The following is a 19,920-nucleotide window of genomic DNA, read 5'->3' on the forward strand; positions in this document are numbered from 1 at the left end:
GTTACATACACAGACCACGCACTCTCATACAACACACACACACTCTCATATAACACTCACAGATACACACACTTTCAGTACAACAGACACACATACCCCCAACTGTCCAGATTTTCGCGGGACAGTCACGATTTTAGGGGTCTGTCCCCCTGTCCCGGGTTGCTAGCCATCTGTCCCGCATTGCCCCATGCATTATAAAAAATTTTTTTTATTATTCTATTGGGCACATACTCACAACGCAGATACTCAAAAGTGCTGGCTTTTCTCTCCCAGGGTTATATACCTGTTAGATTCCTTGTGGGAAAGTAATGGTGTGTGGGTTAAGCAGGAGTAGGAAGGCTGTATACCCTCTGACCTCAGGTAATGGTGACCTCTAACCCCTGGTAGTGATGACGTCTTACCCCTGGTGATAATACTAGCATGCCTTCAGTTTTATACGATGAGCAGTGCTAAAACCAGCCAACCCTAGGACCCCATGCAATGAGTTACAGATACCCATATATGATATAGTGTGTGTGTCTATCTGTATCTATAAGTGTGTATGTGTGTGTATCTGCATGTATAAGTGTAAGCTGTGTAGTGTGTGTATGTGCATGTATAAGTGTGTGTGTGTATCTGTATGTATAACTGTGTGCTATGTAGTGTGTGTGTCTGCATGTATAAATGTAAGCTATGAAGTGTGTGTATCTGCATGTGTAAGTGTATACTATATAGTGTGTGTATCTGTATGTATAAGTGTATGCTATGTAATGTGTGTGTATTTGCCTGTATAAGTGTATGGTATGTAGTGTGTCTGCATGTGTAAGTGTATGCTATGTAGTGTGTGTGTATCTGCATGTGTAAGTGTATGCTATGTAGTGTGTGTGCATGTGTAAGTGTATGCTATGTAGTGTGTGTGCATGTGTAAGTGTATGCTATGTAGTGTGTGTGTATCTGCATGTGTAAGTTTATGGTATGTAGTGTGTGTGTATCTGCATGTGTAAGTGTATGCTATGTAGTGTGTGTGTATCTGCATGTGTAAGTGTATGCTATGTAGCATGTGTGTGTGTGTGCATGTGTAAGTGTATGCTATGTAGTGTGTGTGTATCTGCATATGTAAGTGTATGGTATGTAGTGTGTGTGTATCTGCATGTGTAAGTGTATGGTATGTAGTGTGTGTATATCTGCATGTGTAAGTGTATGGTATGTAGTGTGTGTGTATCTGCATGTATATATGCTATGTAGTGTGTGTGTATCTGCATGTGTAAGTGTATGCTATGTAGTGTGTGTGTATCTGCATGTGTAAGTGTATGCTATGTAGCGTGTGTGTATGTGTAAGTTTATGCTATGTAGTGTGTGTGTATCTGCATGTGTAAGTGTATGCTATGTAGTGTGTGTATCTGCATGTGTAAGTGTATGCTATGTAGTGTGTGTGCATGTGTAAGTGTATGCTATGTAGTGTGTGTGTATCTGCATGTGTAAGTGTATGCTATGTAGTGTGTGTGTATCTGCATGTGTAAGTGTATGCTATGTAGTGTGTGTGTATCTGCATGTGTAAGTGTATGCTATGTAGCATGTGTGTGTGTGTGCATGTGTAAGTGTATGCTATGTAGTGTGTGTGTATCTGCATATGTAAGTGTATGGTATGTAGTGTGTGTGTATCTGCATGTGTAAGTGTATGGTATGTAGTGTGTGTATATCTGCATGTGTAAGTGTATGGTATGTAGTGTGTGTGTATCTGCATGTATATATGCTATGTAGTGTGTGTGTATCTGCATGTGTAAGTGTATGCTATGTAGTGTGTGTGTATCTGCATGTGTAAGTGTATGCTATGTAGCGTGTGTGTATGTGTAAGTTTATGCTATGTAGTGTGTGTGTATCTGCATGTGTAAGTGTATGGTATGTAGTGTGTGTGTATCTGCATGTGTAAGTGTATGGTATGTAGTGTGTGTATATCTGCATGTGTAAGTGTATGGTATGTAGTGTGCGTGTATCTGCATGTATATATGCTATGTAGTGTGTCTGTATCTGCATGTGTAAGTGTATGCTATGTAGTGTGTGTGTATCTGCATGTGTAAGTGTATGCTATGTAGCGTGTGTGTATGTGTAAGTTTATGCTATGTAGTGTGTGTGTATCTGCATGTGTAAGTGTATGGTATGTAGTGTGTGTGTATCTGCATGTGTAAGTGTATGGTATGTAGTGTGTGTATATCTGCATGTGTAAGTGTATGGTATGTAGTGTGTGTGTATCTGCATGTGTAAGTGTATGGTATGTAGTGTGTGTATATCTGCATGTGTAAGTGTATGGTATGTAGTGTGTGTGTATCTGCCTGTGTAAGTGTATGGTATGTAGTGTGTGTGTGTGCAGTGTCAGCTCTCTAATTAGGCCAATTAGGCGGCTGACTGGGGGCCTCGCGAGCTGGCAACTAGTTGATTAGTAAAGTCTAAAGCAGCCGCCTAATTAGAGAGCCGCCACTGAGTCTGATAGATTGTCAATCATTGTTTTTCCAGTGTGTCTCCGCCCCACCTCCTTCCTTTACCCATCCCCACGTCACCCGCACATACACTGCCGCCATGTTTGTTGTTGGTTGCGGGCGGGCCACACTGACATCACGGTCAGATAAGGATGCAGCGTTGAGCGCGCTAAATTTAAACAGCAGAGAGTGGCAGTGAGAGGCGCTACGTCGAGGAGAGCAGCCAGCCAGGTCTAGAACAAGAAGACAAGTGAAGGTAGGGAGGTTCCACTTCACTTTCCCCTTATTTAGATTAACTTTAAGTGGCGGTGCATGAACTTTCTGGGGGGGGGGGGGGCGCTCTCACATTTGTGCAGCAGCGGTGGAAGTCTGGGGCCGGTGTGAGTGCTGTGCCTCCTGACTCCAGGATCCATTCTCCTACTTACACTTGCTGCACATGTCAGCAGTGCAGCTACTGATTACTAGTCTGACTCAGACTAGTACTCAGTAGCTGCACTGCTGACATGTGCAGCAAGTGTAAGTAGTAGGATGGATCCTGGAGTCAAGAGGCATATAGTGGCAAGTTAGAGTTGGAGAGGCAAAGAGTTTTTACTCTGCAGCTAGTTACCAGTCCCTGCCCTGCTGACCTGCATTCTACCTGCCGCACTCTATCCTGCTGGGGGGGGGGTAAGGTAAGACCACAGTGGGAGAGGAGGCTAAGGCTTTGAGGCATGGGAAAGATCCCCCCCCATATGTGTCTCTGTCTGCAAAGCGGGTCCCAATTGCACTGGCCTGTACTGCTAGAGAGGGTCAGGGTAACGTTAAGATTGAAAAAAGTCAGACAGTCACATGTTATTTCTGTCTTTATACTTAAAAAAAACCCTACAATTTTTAAAAGGGTGCGTAGACTTTTTATTTCTACTATAGATCATTGATAAATAAGGGCAATTTTGCCATGTTCTGTTACTTAAGGCAATTAATTTTGAATTTCGGCTTTCCGCATTTATTCACACTGATTGCTTTAGCACAAGGTTCTTCAAACTATGGGTCTAGGTCCCATAACTGGGTCGCAACACCACGTTTATGGGTTGTGACTTGTGTGTGTGGCATATAAGAGTGTGTGGGGTGTGAGCATACCTCCCAACATTTCAAAATTCAAAAGAGAGACACCGCACCCCCACCCCCCGCAGCAAAAATTTGAAATGTGGTGGGCAGGCGCGGGGACGGGGCTTAAAAAATCATAAGACCAAAGTAATATAAAATTCTAAATAAAGTCATATCTTGTAATACTCTTAGGCAGCAAAACAAACACAAGCTCAAACCACTGGTATAGCTATGTGAGCTCTGTATTTAATTAACCTTTGCAGAGAGAGTGCTAAATATTTTTATCTTAATTGGACATTTAATAATAGATTCTTTAAAACTGCTCTTTGCTTTCCTCATTAATATTCTAGATTCTGGCCTTTAAAGTTAGCAAAAATGCACAGTAACACACTACATAGCATACACTTCCACATGCACACACACTACATACCATACACTTACACATGCAGATACACACACACTACATAGCATACACTTACACATGTACACACACACACACACACACACTACATACCATACACTTACATATGCTATGTAGTGTGTGTGTATCTGCATGTGTAAGTGTATGCTATGTAGTGTGTGTGTATCTGCATGTGTAAGTGTATGCTATGTAGCGTGTGTGTGTGTGCATGTGTAAGTGTATGCTATGTAGTGTGTGTGTATCTGCATGTGTAAGTGTATGGTATGTAGTGTGTGTGTATCTGCATGTGTAAGTGTATGGTATGTAGTGTGTGTATATCTGCATGTGTAAGTGTATGGTATGTAGTGTGTGTGTATCTGCATGTGTAAGTGTATGGTATGTAGTGTGTGTGTGCAGTGGCGGCTCTCTAATTAGGCCAATTAGGCGGCTGACTGGGGGCCTCGCGAGCCGGCAACTAGTTGATTAGTAAAGTCTAAAGCAGCTGCCTAATTAGAGAGCCGCCACTGAGTCTGATAGATTGTCAATCATTGTTTTTCCAGTGTGTCTTTGCCCCACCTCCTTCCTTTACCCATCCCCACATCACCCGCACATACACTGCCGCCATGTTTGTTGCTGGTTGCGGGCGGGCCACGCCGACCTCACGTCAGATAAGGATGCAGCGCTGAGCGCTCTAAATTTAAATTGTCTTACAGCAGAGAGTGGCAGTGAGAGGCGCTACGTCGAGGAGAGCAGCCAGCCAGGTCTAGAACAAGAAGACAAGTGAAGGTAGGGAGGTTCCACTTCACTTTCCCTTATTTAGATTAACTTTAAGTGGCGGTGCAGGAACTTTCTGGGGGGGGGGGGCGCTCTCACATTTGTGCAGCAGCGGTGGAAGTCTGGGGCCGGTGTGAGCGCTGTGCCCCCTGACTCCAGGATCCATTCTCCTACTTACACTTGCTGCACATGTCAGCAGTGCAGCTACTGATTACTAGTCTGACTCAGACTAGTACTAAGTAGCTGCACTGCTGACATGTGCAGCAAGTGTAAGTAGTAGGATGGATCCTGGAGTCAAGAGGCATATAGTGGCGAGTTAGAGTTGGAGAGGCAAAGAGTTTTTACTCTGCGGCTAGTTACCAGTCCCCGCCCTGCTGACCTGCATTCTACCTGCCGCACTCTATCCTGCTGGGGGGAGGGGGTAAGGTAAGACCGCAGTAGGAGCGGAGGCTAAGGCTTTGAGGCATGGGAAAGATCCCCCCCATATGTGTCTCTGTCTGCAAAGCGGGCCCCAATTGCACTGGCCTGTACTGCTAGAGAGGGTCAGGGTAATGTTAAGTAGGGGCTGGCCTGGTGGACCAGAGGGCAGCTGCCAGCTAGCGATGAGTGAGTCTCTCCTGGGGGGCCCAGGGGAAGAGGTTACCAAGCCAGGGCACAATAAATGAGGCTCCCCACTGTGTGTGTGTCTCTGTCTCCCCCCTGTGTGTCTCTGTCTCTCTCCTCTGTCTCTCCCCTCTGTCTCTCTCATAAAAAAGAATTAGTAACACAAACATATACATACATATATATGAGGGCCCAAAAATTGCTAGTTGAGGCCCTGTGGGTGTGGATGACTCTGGTCCACATATTTATAATAGCCAGACTCAAGCCGGCTCCAGCTCCATCCACCCAGACGCTGCACTCCTTACACTTTTGACTGCGCAATGCGCAGATATTAAAATCAGAGGAGGCAGCAGGATATAGCAGCGTGCGGAACATGTGAGGCGAGTGAAGGAGGCAAAGGCACTAGGCAGCCATCATCTGCATCTATTTCACATTAAGGAGAGAGCAACAATAATATTGAGTCATCGCCACACACTTTTATTTTTTACTACCGGTGTCAGTAGGGGCCTCATGTTCAAGTTTCGCCTAAGGCCTCGCAAAGTCTTGTGCCGCCACTGTGTGTGTGTATGTGCATGTGTAAGTGTATGATATGTAGTGTGTGTGTACATGTGTAAGTGTATGCTATGTAGTGTGTGTGTATATGCATGTGTAAGTGTATGGTATGTAGTGTGTGTGCATGTGCATGTGGAAGTGTATGCTATGTAGTGTGTTACTGTGCATTTTTGCTAACTTTAAAGGCCAGAATCTAGAATATTAATGAGGAAAGCAAAGAGCAGTTTTAAAGAATCTATTATTAAATGTCCAATTAAGATTAAAATATTTAGCACTCTCTCTGCAAAGGTTAATTAAATACAGAGCTCACATAGCTATACCAGTGGTTTGAGCTTGTGTTTGTTTTGCTGCCTAAGAGTATTACAAGATATGACTTTATTTAGAATTTTATATTACTTTGGTCTTATGATTTTTTAAGCCCCGCCCCCGCGCCTGCCCACCACATTTCAATTTTTTGCCGCGGGGGGTGGGGGTGCGGTGTCTCTCTTTTGAATTTTGAAATGTTGGGAGGTATGCTCACACCCCACACACTCTTATATGCCACACACACAAGTCACAACCCATAAACGTGGTGTTGCGACCCAGTTATGGGACCTAGACCCATAGTTTGAAGAACATTGTGCTAAAGCAATCAGTGTGAATAAATGCGGAAAGCCGAAATTCAAAATTAATTGCCTTAAGTAACAGAACATGGCAAAATTGCCCTTATTTATCAATGATCTATAGTGGAAATAAAAAGTCTACGCACCCTTTTAAAAATTGTAGTTTTTTTTTTAAGTATAAAGACAGAAATAACATGTGACTGTCTGACTTTTTTCAATCTTTAATGTGATCTTCCAACAAACAAAAATCCAGAAAGAAAATAGTTAATTATTAAGAATATTTTAAATAAGAAAAAAACTACAACACATTACTTTTGCATTTATTTTAGCAGCAAGTCTTTGTGAATAAGTCTCTATTAAAGGGACACTGAACCCAAATTTTTTCTTTCGTGATTCAGATAGAGCATGCAATTTTAAGCAACTGTCTAATTTACTCCTATTATCAATTTGTCTTCGTTTCCTTGCTATCTTTATTTGAAAAAGAAGGCATCTAAGCTTTTTTTTTTTTTTTGGTTCAGACTCGGGACAGCACTTTTTTTTATTGGTGGATGAATTTATCCACCAATCAGCAAGAACAACCCAGTTGTTCACCAAAAATGGGTCGTCATCTAAACTTACATTCTTGCATTTCAAATAAAGATACCAAGAAAATTAAGATAATTTGATAATAGGAGTAAATTAGAAAGTTGCTTAAAATGTCATGCTCTATCTGAATCAAGAAAAAAATTGGGTTCAGTGTCCCTTTAACTCTGCACATCTAGACTTTGCAAATGCATCCCCTTCATCTTAGCAAAAAAGTTCAATGTTCCTTAAAATTGCAACAGGATAGCCTGTGTACTGCTCTCTTTCGGTCATTCCACAGGTTTCTGAGGTCTGACAGCGCCATTCCAAGACTTTTATTTTCCTTTTATGAAGCCATGCCTTGGTCGACTTGTATGTGTACTTCATTGTCATTTTGGAATGTGAAATTCCTCCTCATTTTCAGATTTCTGACAGAGGCCAGCAGATTTTGTGCCAAAATATCTTGATATTTGGAGCTATTCATTTATTAAGCATGGGCATTCGAATGCTTTGTTAGCATCCAAATGCAGAAGCAGGCGGCAACTCAAGGCCTTCGGCACTTTTCAAAACCACATTCCTTCTTATGAAAGTGCAACACACTAAGCTCTGTGGAGTTCCAGATCTTAGTGTGTAATAATTTCAAAAGAAGAAATCCGACCCCGAAAAGAGCCGAACGCCATGAGTGGCTGCCTTCTTCCACATTCAGATGCTAATGAAGAATCCGAATGCCCATGCCTATTCATTATCCCATCTATTTTTACCAAGATAGACCAAGCTGAAGAGAAGCAGCCCCAAAGCACGATGCTATTACCACCATGCTTCAAAGTTTGCATGGTGTTCCTTGGATGATGAGCTTTATTGGCTTTGCACCAAACATATCTTTTACAATTTAGGCCAAAAAGTTCAATCTTTGTCTCATCAGACTATAGCACAGTTTCTCACATGGTAAAGGGGTTCCATCTTCCACCCTATCCCACAGCCCAGACACGGGCAGAATATGAGAGATGGTGGTCACATGAAAGATCATACCGGCACCTGCCAGAAACTCCTGTAGCTCCTTCAGTGTTGCTGTTGGCCTTTTTGTAGTCTTTCTGATAAATTTTCTCCTCATCCTCTCATCAACTTTGGATCATCTTGATCTTTGCAATGTCTCTGTGGTGCTACATTTTCTTCACTTATTGATGATGGTTTTGATAGTGATGCATGCCTTTAATATTCTTTTATATCGCTCTCCTGGTTGGTATTTTTCAACAATTAGCTCTCATAGCAATGTGGACCATGGCTCTCCCAGTAGGATGCAACCCCAAACATTCAAGAAAATCCTACAGCAGGTGACTATAATCTGGGATTAATCAGAATCACTTTCATTGATGGCAGGTGTATTTCTGTCTTTAAATTTAAAAAAAACTGTAATTTCATTAGGGTATGTAGAGTTTTTATATCCATTGTATGTTATGGCCATGGATGCTTTGGCATCCTGCACCTGCAGAAAACAAAATATTGCAGGCACTTTCCCTGGACAAACATATTCCCAATGGCATGCCTCTTGCAGTCTCATTCCTAATTACCGCTCTCCAAGTGGTAATGTCTGAGTTTAAATATATGTCGAGAATCAAAGATACAGCTCCAGCCTCCTTTTCTTTAAAAAGCACCTTTATTTACTACATCTGGATCCCAAGGTTTGTGAACAGCGTCTCTGACCTACAATATGTCCTTAATCATGTCAATATTAAGGACATATTGTCCTTGTAGGTCTGAAACGCTGTTCACAAGCCTTAGGACCCAGATGTAATTAATAAAGGTGCTTTTTAAAGTCCCTATTTGGGAATAAAGTATTTCAGCTGTATGTCCCCATTCTCTAACTATACACTGAAATTCAGGAAAACAGATTATTTAACCTTTTATTTATCTGAAGGCGAAGCTACTTCTCCTTCTAAATGTCAAAAACTACAAATGACATATTCAGGTATCGTTGATCACTAAAAATCATATTTATCTATGTTGTCTTAACTTTCTTCTTCAGCTTGACAAATTGGCAACGTCCTTAAAGTACTGAAGAAACTTTTCTCTTATGTAGTTTTGTAGAATTACAAAATGCTTTAGAGTGCAGTTATTTTCTGTGCTTGCTGTAATAGGCAAAATATTTCCAGTGCAATCTTTAAGCAGCACTCATACACATTTTCCATTGGATATGTAGTGGCCCGTGGATTAAGAGGCTAAATGGCTATAAATTGCTTATAACTCAATACGTAAGAAATAAAGTATTTATAAAATACTGTACAAATGACAGAACATTCCATAAAGCTAAGGTCACATCTTATAATACTGGACACATGGAGAATTTGAGGACTTGACATATTTGAAGACAGTATCCAAAACTAATCAATATATGAGGAGCCTGAGTTTTTTTATTTTTTTAACAATTTGCAACAATAACACATTGTAATAGAAAAATATCCTGCAGTTTTCAATTTAAAATGTGATCCAGATGTACTGTTGTCTGCAAGACTAATTGTTCTGATATGCATGGCATCATAGAGATATATTGCAAAATATTGGATTTTAAAGATACCTTGTTTATAAAATACATAATATATTTGGTATGGTAGACTAACCATACTAGGGGGAACAAAACCTGTCTAGCAGACTGTGTGGCTGATTTAACCAAGATAGGGTCCCTGGGTAGAAACATATGGAGTTCAACATATTTACTTTATTATTATTTTTTTTACTTTGTAGACCCAATCTTAAATAAAATTCAAGCACAAAGGTTCCCACAACTCTCTATTGGCATTGTGTATGCTAACAAGACTGATGGGTAATACATTGGCCATGGTTGACCACCTAGATGTCCAATGTATGCCGGACGTTTCATTTATTTTTTATTCAAAACGTTTTTTTTTGCAACTCCCTGTCCCACATTATGTCGGATTGCTTTCAAACAAAATAAATGGAAGATGTAGTAAACTAATTTTTAGTGATAAATGTACATTATGTTTAAGAAATGTAAAGAATATCATTGACCAGTGAGGTGCAAGAAGAAACCTGAGTGAAGAGGAAATTAACTCTGTGATCCCAGCTAGGCAGCACTGCTCTTTTCCAAAGTCTTCTTTAGGGGGGGAATAAAAAAATATCTGGCTTTTATTCAACCAATGAAGAAGACTTTGGAAAAGAGCAGTGCTGCCTAGGAGTTTCTGTGATTTATATGGGTCTATGCTGTTACGCTTATGCTTGAACGCAATTTACACAGGTGCTGGTTACTTATTTGAAAATATGTATTTTGTGATCCTATTTAAGGTCTAATATACAGCAAGAGGCCTGGTAAGAAGCAGCTGAAGGAGAGCAGCAGTAAGCAAGACTAAAAGGTCCTAAGAATTCAGCAAGGTGAATCCAAACATTCAAGTGAACAGTGTATCTAGAGAAGACCTTGGGACTAAAACCATAGCTTCAGGCAGTCATGGACAAATCAAAAGCAATGAAACATAGTCATGATAGATATGAACTAATCAGTGTCTCTAAATAAGACAGTAAGGAGGAGAATGCAGCATTTTTGAGGATTGGGTACACCAAACAATCTCAAGGCATGTGGCCTTCAACCTAAGTAATAAAGAGTTTATTGGATAGTTAGAAGAATGATTATGGTCTTTAGAATTTTACATTGCCTATGCTTGGCTCACAATCTCTAGTAGACTAACCCTTTACCCACAGCTGAAGATGATAAGAAGCTTACTGTGCTTAAACCTTAAAAGTGTAAAATCTCCTACATCCGCTAACAAACAGTAAACAGCAAACTAATCCATTGATTCCCTATGTAATTATATTCCTAGCTAACAAAATTATCTATATTTAGCAGCCTCTCCTCGTGCAGAGAGATTGGATTTCTTGTGGATAGTTATTAACTGGATAATATGTTGAAAAGAAATATAAGGAGCTGTGCAAAGAGCAGAAATGGGAATGGAAGTTATAGAAATTGTGTGAAAACAGGTATATGGAGCCTGAAAGGACAGAGCTTGTGAGAAACTGTGGAAGTGGAGTAAGGTCAGTACATAAACTATCAATGTTAAGAGGGAATTGTAAGGAGAAGCTGCATATGAGTATGGTAGCTGTGTATGCAAGGAGTACAGAAATAATCAAGGGATGATACTGGTATGCTAGAGCAAGAAGGAAAAGCATAAGAGAGCATAAGTGATGGATGGTGTGATTTTTTTCCCCCCAGAGAACATTATGAAAGGACAAGAGGGCAAAGAAACAGATTGGACAGCGCAACATTTTTCTCTACAGAAATTAAGGAACTAGGATACAGATAGGAGACAGTGTGCGTGAAAGCAGAAATAGGAAGTACAAACAGTGGCTTTTAGCCATTCTGGTATATAGCTTATTTCATCTACTTTTTTTATCAATTTAATAGAAAAAATATCAGTCTGAAAAATAACTTCATATCTATTTTTTTTTATAGATAAATTGTGACAATACATACTGTATAATTACATGGTTCCAAATGAGCCAAATACTTTACAAAGCAGCTTGTTGTCCCCTCTATATTCCCCACATGCACCACCAAGTGTAAAATGATGATGAAGGGAGTGGGTTCCTATTTATGGAATTCATTACATCTTTTTTTCTTTTTCTCTATTTTTAACAATCATGTTAAAAAAAAATATGGCAATACTTATTTTTCTAAATTAGAAGCCCTACATAACAATCCAGCTGTCATAATTACTTTTATACCCCTTTTAAGAAGTACAGTTCCTTAGTGGCTCTAGTCCCCATCAAAATCACTGGATCTTGGGAGAGGTTGAGCTAAAATAGGGGTTTATTTGAAATTACATGATGGAGGTCTAAATTACATTGCTCTATATTGTGCAGTTTGGAATATTTTAGTTGTTTAACATTAACCTTTTCTTATGTACAGGACATTTTCTGTTAGCTGTTCAGAAATTGAAAGAGACTGGAGCAATGTGAATGTTGTGCAGTTGTCAAATACTTAATGAATAACCTCTCATTCCTCTTACCCTACAGTTAAAAAGTGGCATTGAAAGTTTAAGCTGAGAAGATAGACAAGTGCTCCTCAAGAAGCCCCTCACTTGGGTCGCCCAACAATAGTTGCCACAAAAGAAGCCATGAAGAAAATTTGTGACATATTTATTGGTTAATTAAGACAGAGCCTATGCAAAATAGCTGTGTTCACAGTGTAAGACAATTTTAAAAGATGGCTTTTAACCATGAGAAAATTGTCAGCACCATGGCTTCCCAAAATGTTGTCTGTAGAACAGACAGTGGGTGGTCAGTTTCACAAGAACGTCTGACAAGAAAATAAAGGTAACCTAAAGATTTCTATAGTTGATTTATCACTGTAGTTGTGGATACACCACTCTTATCCTGATACAACAGCACAATCTAAAATGTGGAACTACGGTTGATCTCCTACCGCTTGGAAATGTAACATCCAAGTGCTGGCAAACGTTTGGAATCTGTGATTTGGGATGCATAGGGAATTTAGATGATTGACAGCTTGCAGCATGGAGAGACCATAACAGGTAACTACTGAACCAAATTGAATGGAAATTAATGCAAAGCAATTAAAGGATAGAGATATGGAAAGCTTAGAAAGTGCTGTTGATCCAAGACAATGTTCAAATGCACAAGTCTTTGTTCACCACTGCTGAAGCTGGATTCAAATTTCTGGATCAACCCCCATATTCACCAGACCTTGTCCCCAGTGACTTTTACCAGTTCCCATGTTTGAAAGATTACTTGCAAATAATACAGAGAAGGTGGCTGTTTGTGACTCGCTACACAGTCAAGAATAACCTTTGTTTTTAGAAGGCATAAAACATTGTTTGCAGGAGTGTGTTGAGCTTAAGGGGGATTACATTAAAAATAAAAAGATAAAATAATATTTTAAGTGTTTTCTTCCATGACAGGATTCAGACTAAATTGCCATAGTATTGTACAGTATCATTAAAAAATTGGGATTTATGGTTAGTGCAGGGCTCAAAATATCAAGTGAGCCAAACTTTTTTTTTTTTTTTTTTAAATTGGTTGCTATTTTCTTATTATTTTTACATTTCTTACATAGACTTTGTTTATTTAAGATACTGGCCTCTAGTTATCAACGTGTCTACTTACCTGCCTTCGCCGGCCCAATACGCCCGCCTAAGCTCGCCTACCATCGCCGCTGCGGACCTGAAAAATCCCGCCAAAGTTATCAATAAATCTGTCAAAAAGCCGCGCACCAAGTACGGGCGATGAGCAGCGGACTGTGATAGTTATCACTCATCCGATCTCGCTGCTCTTCGGCTTTTTGACACCTTTAATGACAAGCTGTCACTAAGCACCCACACTGAACTACACTGTTCTACCCCCTATACCGGTGCCCTCGGAGCCCCCTGCAACTAAATAAAGTTACTAACCCCTAACCCGCCGCTCCTAGACCCCGCCGCAACTATAATAAATATATTAACTACTAAACCGCCGCTCCCAGAGCCCACTGCCACTCTAATAAACTGATTAACCCCTAAACCGCCGCTCCCGGACCCCGCCGCAACCTACATAATATCTATTAACCCCTATCCTGCCCCCCCTATACCGCCTTCACCTATAATAAATTTATTAACCCCTATCCTGCTGATCCCGTACCCCGCCGCAACTAAATAAATTGTTTAACCCCAAAACCGCCGCTCCCGGACCCCGCCGTCACCTATATTAAACGTATTAACCCCTAATCTGCCCCCCCTACACCGTCGCCACCTATAATAAATTTATTAACCCCTATCCTGCCCCCCCTACACCGCCGCAACTATAATAAAATTATTAACCCCTAAACCTAAGTCTAACCCTAACACCCCCCTAACTTAAATATTAATTAAATACATCTAAATATTATAACTCTTATTAACTAAATTAATCCTATTTAAAACTAAATACTTACCTTTAAAATAAACCCTAATATAGCTACAATATAAATAATAATTATATTGTAGCTATTTTAGGATTTATTTTTATTTTACAGGCAAATTTCAATTTCTTTTAACTAGGTACAATAGCTATTAAATAGTTATTAACTATTTAATAGCTACCTAGTTAAAATAAAGAGAAATGTACCTGTAAAATAAAAACTAACCTAAGTTACAATTACACCTAACACTACACTATCATTAAATAAATTATTCCTATTTAAAACTAAATACTTACCTGTAAAATAAACCCTAAGATAGCTACAATGTAATTAATAATAATTACATTGTAGCTATTGTAGGATTTATATTTATTTTACAGGTAACTTTGTATTTATTTTAGCTAGTTAGAATAGTTGTTAAATAGTTATTAACTATTTAATAACTACCTAGCTAAAATAAATACAAAGTTACCTGTAAAATAAATATAAATCCTACAATTAATAATTACATTGTAGCTATCTTAGGGTTTATTTAACTAGGTAGCTATTAAATAGTTAATAACTATTTAATAGCTATTGTACCTAGTTAATAACTTTATTTAGTTGCGGCGGTGTAGGGGGGGACAGATTAGGGGTGTTTAGACTCGGGGTACATGTTAGGGTGTTAGGTGCAGACAATTCCCATAGGAATCAATGGGATGTTGGGCAGCAGCGAACATGAACTTTCGCTATGGTCAGACTTCCATTGATTCCTATGGGATCCGCCGCCTACAGGGCGGCGGATTGAAAACCAGGTACGCTGGGCCGGAAAAGTGCAGAGCGTACCTGCTAGTTTTTTGATAACTCCCAAAAGTAGTCAGATTGTGCAGCACTTGCGTGCGGAACATCTGGAGTGACGTAAGAATCGATCTGTGTCAGACTGAGTCCGGCGGATCGAAGCTTACGTCACAAAATTCTACTTTTGCCGGTGTAAAGGGCTTGATAACTTAGGCGAATCAGCCTCGCCACAAATACGCTGCGGAATTCCAGCGTATTTGAGGTTGACGGCTTGATAACTAGAGGCCATTGTCATATTACATAGTGGTAAATGTTAAGATACCTTCAATAGTGGCAAATAAAGCAAAAGTGTCAATACATAGAATAATAATGTCTGTATTTAGCTACATGTGAATATGGAAGATATGAAATTCTGATTTCTGCAGAATACAGCTATTTTGATTCATGCAAAAGGTAACAAACAAGCAAATAAATAAATAAAAATAAATAAATATTAAAGGGACATGAAACCCAAAAATGTTCTATTATGATTTAGGTAGAACATACAATTTTAAACAACTTTTCAGTGTACTTCTATTATCAAATTTGCTTCATTCTCTTGGTATCATTTGTTGAAGGAGCAGCAAAGCACTACTGGTTTCTAACTGAACACATGGGTGAGCCAATGACAAAGAATAACAAGAGAAGGAAGCAAATTAAATAATAGAAGTAAATTAGAAAGTTGTTTAACATTGAGTGTTCTGTCTAAATCATGAATGTCTAATTGTGACGTTACTGTCCCTTTAAGTTTAACATTAAATGAAAACTATAACTAGTAATGCCTGAATGTATAAACAAGCCTCATACTGATGAACTGGTGAGGAGAATGAGTGTGGCATGGCTTGGGTAACTGCAAGTGTCCTATGGATGAGGCCATTTGAATTATGCATGATGTTCTCATACAAGGCCAAAAGACACTGCTTATCCCAGAAAAATTAAATCCAGATGTTCTGAATTTGATGTTCATCAGGTCAGGACTATGTGTACGGAATTTGTCAGTCATGTCTCTTTGGACTCAGATTTTTAATTTCCATATCATCTAAATTATGTATTGGTCCAAAATACTGATTAGATTGAAATCTAGTCCAGATTTGGTAAAATATGTTTCTTGTAAAAACACAAACTTCTATTAAAGACATTGTGGAACTAATATCTGTCCATGAAAGTCTAGAATAGTTATACCAGTGGTTGTCAAACTTTTTTTGACCAAGGCACACTGAAATGAGACACACATTTCCATGGTAAACCGACTTAGCTGATAGGTTCTAAATATCACATTCATTACCTCTAAGCAACCATGATCGGTAAACCCTCAGTGAAGTCATCTCTCCCTGTTCATAGCTTAGACGTGTTCCAATGCCACTCTTGTAACATAATTTACAAGCAACAAAAGCTTATTAACTTTAAAGACAAATTAAGCCCAGATCCAAGTCCTCATAGCATACTAGATGGATACATAAAATGCAGGTGATTGCTGTAGATTTTTGTTTCTCAACCTGTGTTACATATCCCCCTGGGGGTACCTGGAGCATAGGCAAGGGGGTACTTCAGTCCCTGTCTCCTCAATACTCAATGTATCCCATAAAGCAGTGTTTCTCAGTTGTACCCTCAAGCACTCCTAACAAGCTACATTTTATTTCCTTGTCTGGCTGGTTAGCTGCTCACTTACTGAGACATACTCGCCTGTACTCAGGTAGGGAAAGCTTAGAATCTGGTTGGTTAGTGATATTTGAGGATGTGAGGTGAGAAACATTGATAAATGTTAAAATGGTGATATAAAACAACACTGCATTCAAATACCAATAGAATCTCTCAGCAAACAATTCACTATAGAAATCTCCCAAAGATTATATAAGCCACATCCTTCTTTCAGAGTAAGGTAAACCTCAAAAAGAACAAGGTTTCATAGCGTAACTTTGTATCTAATATGTTTCTTTAGTTGTACAAGCAATGGTACTCACATAAAGTAAAGCTACAATAGCTCTAAGTAATGTGCCCAGTAATGGGGAAAGCGCAGGTTTTTTAGGGGGGAAATGTTAGCACTCGCTAAGCAAAACATACTGTTAGGATGCTAGTCCTGTGCTAGATGTTAGTTTGATGTTTTATTTTGTGTCTTATTGTAAGAGTCCGTCCCTCTTGACAAAGTAGGAAGGTGAAACGTACATGGGATATTAACACTATTACATCACAAGAAGGGGTGGACACTAAGCACCAAGCTGAGGGACATCTAGCGCAGGACTTGTATCCCAGAGAGAAATCTCACAAAATATTTCAGACTTTTTTGAGCATTATATTGCAATGCATGTGTCCCTCCTTTACATACAGAAAAACACATTTCAAGATTAAATTTGTCTTTCTAAAATTATTTGAGGGACCTCAAACTATTTGGGATACTTCTTAGATAATCTTTTGTGAGTGGAGAGTATTAGATCATTGGGCTCTAAATCTGAAAACAGTTTATCACATTTTAACCTTATTATATTTATGCGGTGCAGTTGGGAGTATAGTCTATGGAGGAGTGGTAAAGTTCCTATCTCTCAAGCTGATCCCTTTCCCTTTAAGCAGCATATTTTCATATCCTTTGCCTCTTTCAGAAGGGGTACCACAAGGCTCTCTCTTTCGTTCTTTGCTTTTTTACATCTATAGATCCTCCCTTGGAAAACTTATATCCTCCTTCCAGTACCACTTATATGCTGATGAACAACAAATCTATCTGTACTCAACTGATATTTTTAGCGCTTTACTTAACCAGGTTACCAAGACTTAGTTTCCATTGAAGTGGTAAGTTTCCAAACTTTACCATCTCAATGGAAACTAGGTCTTAATCTGTCCAAATCTGAGCTGCTTCTTATTACCCCCTCCCTTCTCCTGGACATTCCACACCTGACATTTATCTTGCAGTTGGAGTCTTTATTCTCAACACATCATATATTTCTGCATTAATGGTGCCTTCACAGATGTGTAAGTTACCCATACCCCAATACCATGACTTCATACTTAATACTTTTCCTCTTTGGCCAGGAGAACACGATGGCTGTTTTTTCCAAAAACTATTTGAAATGTTCAATTGTCAGACCACAATACACAATTCCACTGTGCTACTGTCCATATCAGATGAGACCGAGTCCAGAGAAGTCGGCAGTGCTTCTGGACAGTGCTGATGTATGGCTTCTGCTTTGCATAGTAAAGCCTTAACTTGCATCTGTGGATGCAGCGGCGAATAGTGTTGACTGACAAAGGTTTACCAAAGTATTCCCAAGCCCATGTCAGGATATCCACTACAGACTCATGACGTTTTTTTAGACAGTGACGTCTCAACCCATCCTTGCTCTTTTTTGGAGGGTCCTTACATACTATATTACATGATTGCCTCACCTGTTTTATATCACCTTCATATTTCAACTTGTCACATCGCTATTAGTCCTAAATTGCCCCTGTCCCAACTTTTCTGGAATGTGTTTCAGTCATCAAATTTGAAATAAGTCTATATTTTTAAAAATACATGAAAAATTTTGGGTTTCATATCCCTTTAATAAGAAATGTATATATCTGCAAAATATATAAATAAAACAAGCATATGAAAAAATATATAAGTAATACACCAGATTTTATGAAGTCATGTTTCTTATTATTTTTAAAGATACTACTAATGGGAATTTGCTGAGTTAGAAAATCCAGAGTTTCTCCTGAATCAAAACATCTGTTCTGTTACTATGTAACTAAGTATAAGTCCCTGCATTTTTCTAAAGCCTGAAAATACTCAATACTACAAGCAATCGGCTAGATTACCAGTTGTGCGTTAAGGTAAAAAAGCAGCGTTAACAGGTCCTAACGCTGCTTTTTCACTACCGCTGCTATTACGAGTCTTGCAGGTTTAGGGGCACTGCACACTTTTTTGGCCATAAGGCAAACCGACATGTAAAGTTCGTAAATCCTTTTTTCTATGGGACTTCCATTGCGCCGGTATTACGAGTTTGTCCTGTGAGGCCAAAAAGTGAGCGGTACACCCTCTACCTCCAAGATTCCTAACGCATTCTAAAGTCAGTAGTTATGAGTTTTACACTAAAAAGCTGTAGCATAAAACTCATAACTAAAGTGCTAAAAAGTACACTAAAACCCATAAACTACCTATTAACCCCTAAACCGAGGTCCTCCCGCATCGCAAACACTACCGCTCCGGACATCGCCGCCACTAGAATAAACATATTAATCCCTAAACCACCGCACTCCCATCTTGCAAACACTAGTTAAATATTATTAATCCCTAATCTGCCGCCCCTAACATCGCCGCCACCTACATTATACTTATTAGCCCCTAATCTGCCGCCCCTAACATCGCTGCAACCTACATTATATTTATTAACCCCTAATCTGATGCCCCTAACATTGCCGCCACCTACCTACATTTATTAACCCCTAATCTGCCGTCCGAACGTCACCGCCACTATTCTAAATGTATTAACCCTTTAAACCTAAGTCTAACCCTAACACCCCCTAACTTTAATATAATTTAAATAAATCTAAATAAAATTACTATCATTACCTAAATAATTCCTATTTAAAACTAAATACTTACCTATAAAATAAACCCTAAGATAGCTACAATATAACTAATAGTTACATTGTATCTAGTTTAGGGTTTATTTTTATTTTACAGGCAAGTTTGTATTTATTTTAACTAGGTAGAATAGTTATTAAATAGTTATTAACTATTTAATAACTACCTAGCTAAAATAAATACAAACTTGGCTGTAAAATAAAAATAAACCCTAAGCTAGATACAATGTAACTATTAGTTATATTGTAGCTAGCTTAGGGTTTATTTTACAGGTAAGTATTTAGTTTTAAATAGGAATTATTTAGGTAATAATAGTAATTTTTATTTAGATTTATTTTAATTATATTTAAGTTAGGGGGTGTTAGGGTTAGACTTAGGTTTAGGGGTTAATAAATTTAGAATAGTGGCTGCGACGTTGAGGGCGGGAGATTAGGGATTAATAAGTGTAAGTAGGTTGTGGCGACATTGGGGGCGGCAGATTAGGGGTTAATAAATATAATGTAGGTGGCGGCGATGTCCGGAGCGGCAGATTAGGGGTTAATAAGTATAATGTAGGAGTCGGCAATGTCTGGCAGCAGATTACGGGTTAATAAGTGTAAGATTAGGGGTGTTTAGACTCG

General features: G+C 39.1%; 2 long non-coding RNA genes across 2 annotated transcripts in view; one reads left to right on the forward strand and one right to left on the reverse strand.

Annotated features, from left to right (window-relative positions):
* Positions 1-19,920, reverse strand: part of LOC128662185 (uncharacterized) — a 173,566-nt gene that overhangs the window by 136,117 nt on the left and 17,529 nt on the right. The window lies entirely within an intron of this gene.
* Positions 4,649-12,927, forward strand: LOC128662184 (uncharacterized). The gene is made up of 2 exons (XR_008402715.1): positions 4,649-4,722; positions 12,048-12,927. It is a non-coding gene; the product is annotated as an uncharacterized LOC128662184 (long non-coding RNA).

This window comes from Bombina bombina, chromosome 6 (genome assembly GCF_027579735.1).
Source record: "Bombina bombina isolate aBomBom1 chromosome 6, aBomBom1.pri, whole genome shotgun sequence".
Taxonomy (NCBI): Eukaryota; Metazoa; Chordata; class Amphibia; order Anura; family Bombinatoridae; genus Bombina; species Bombina bombina.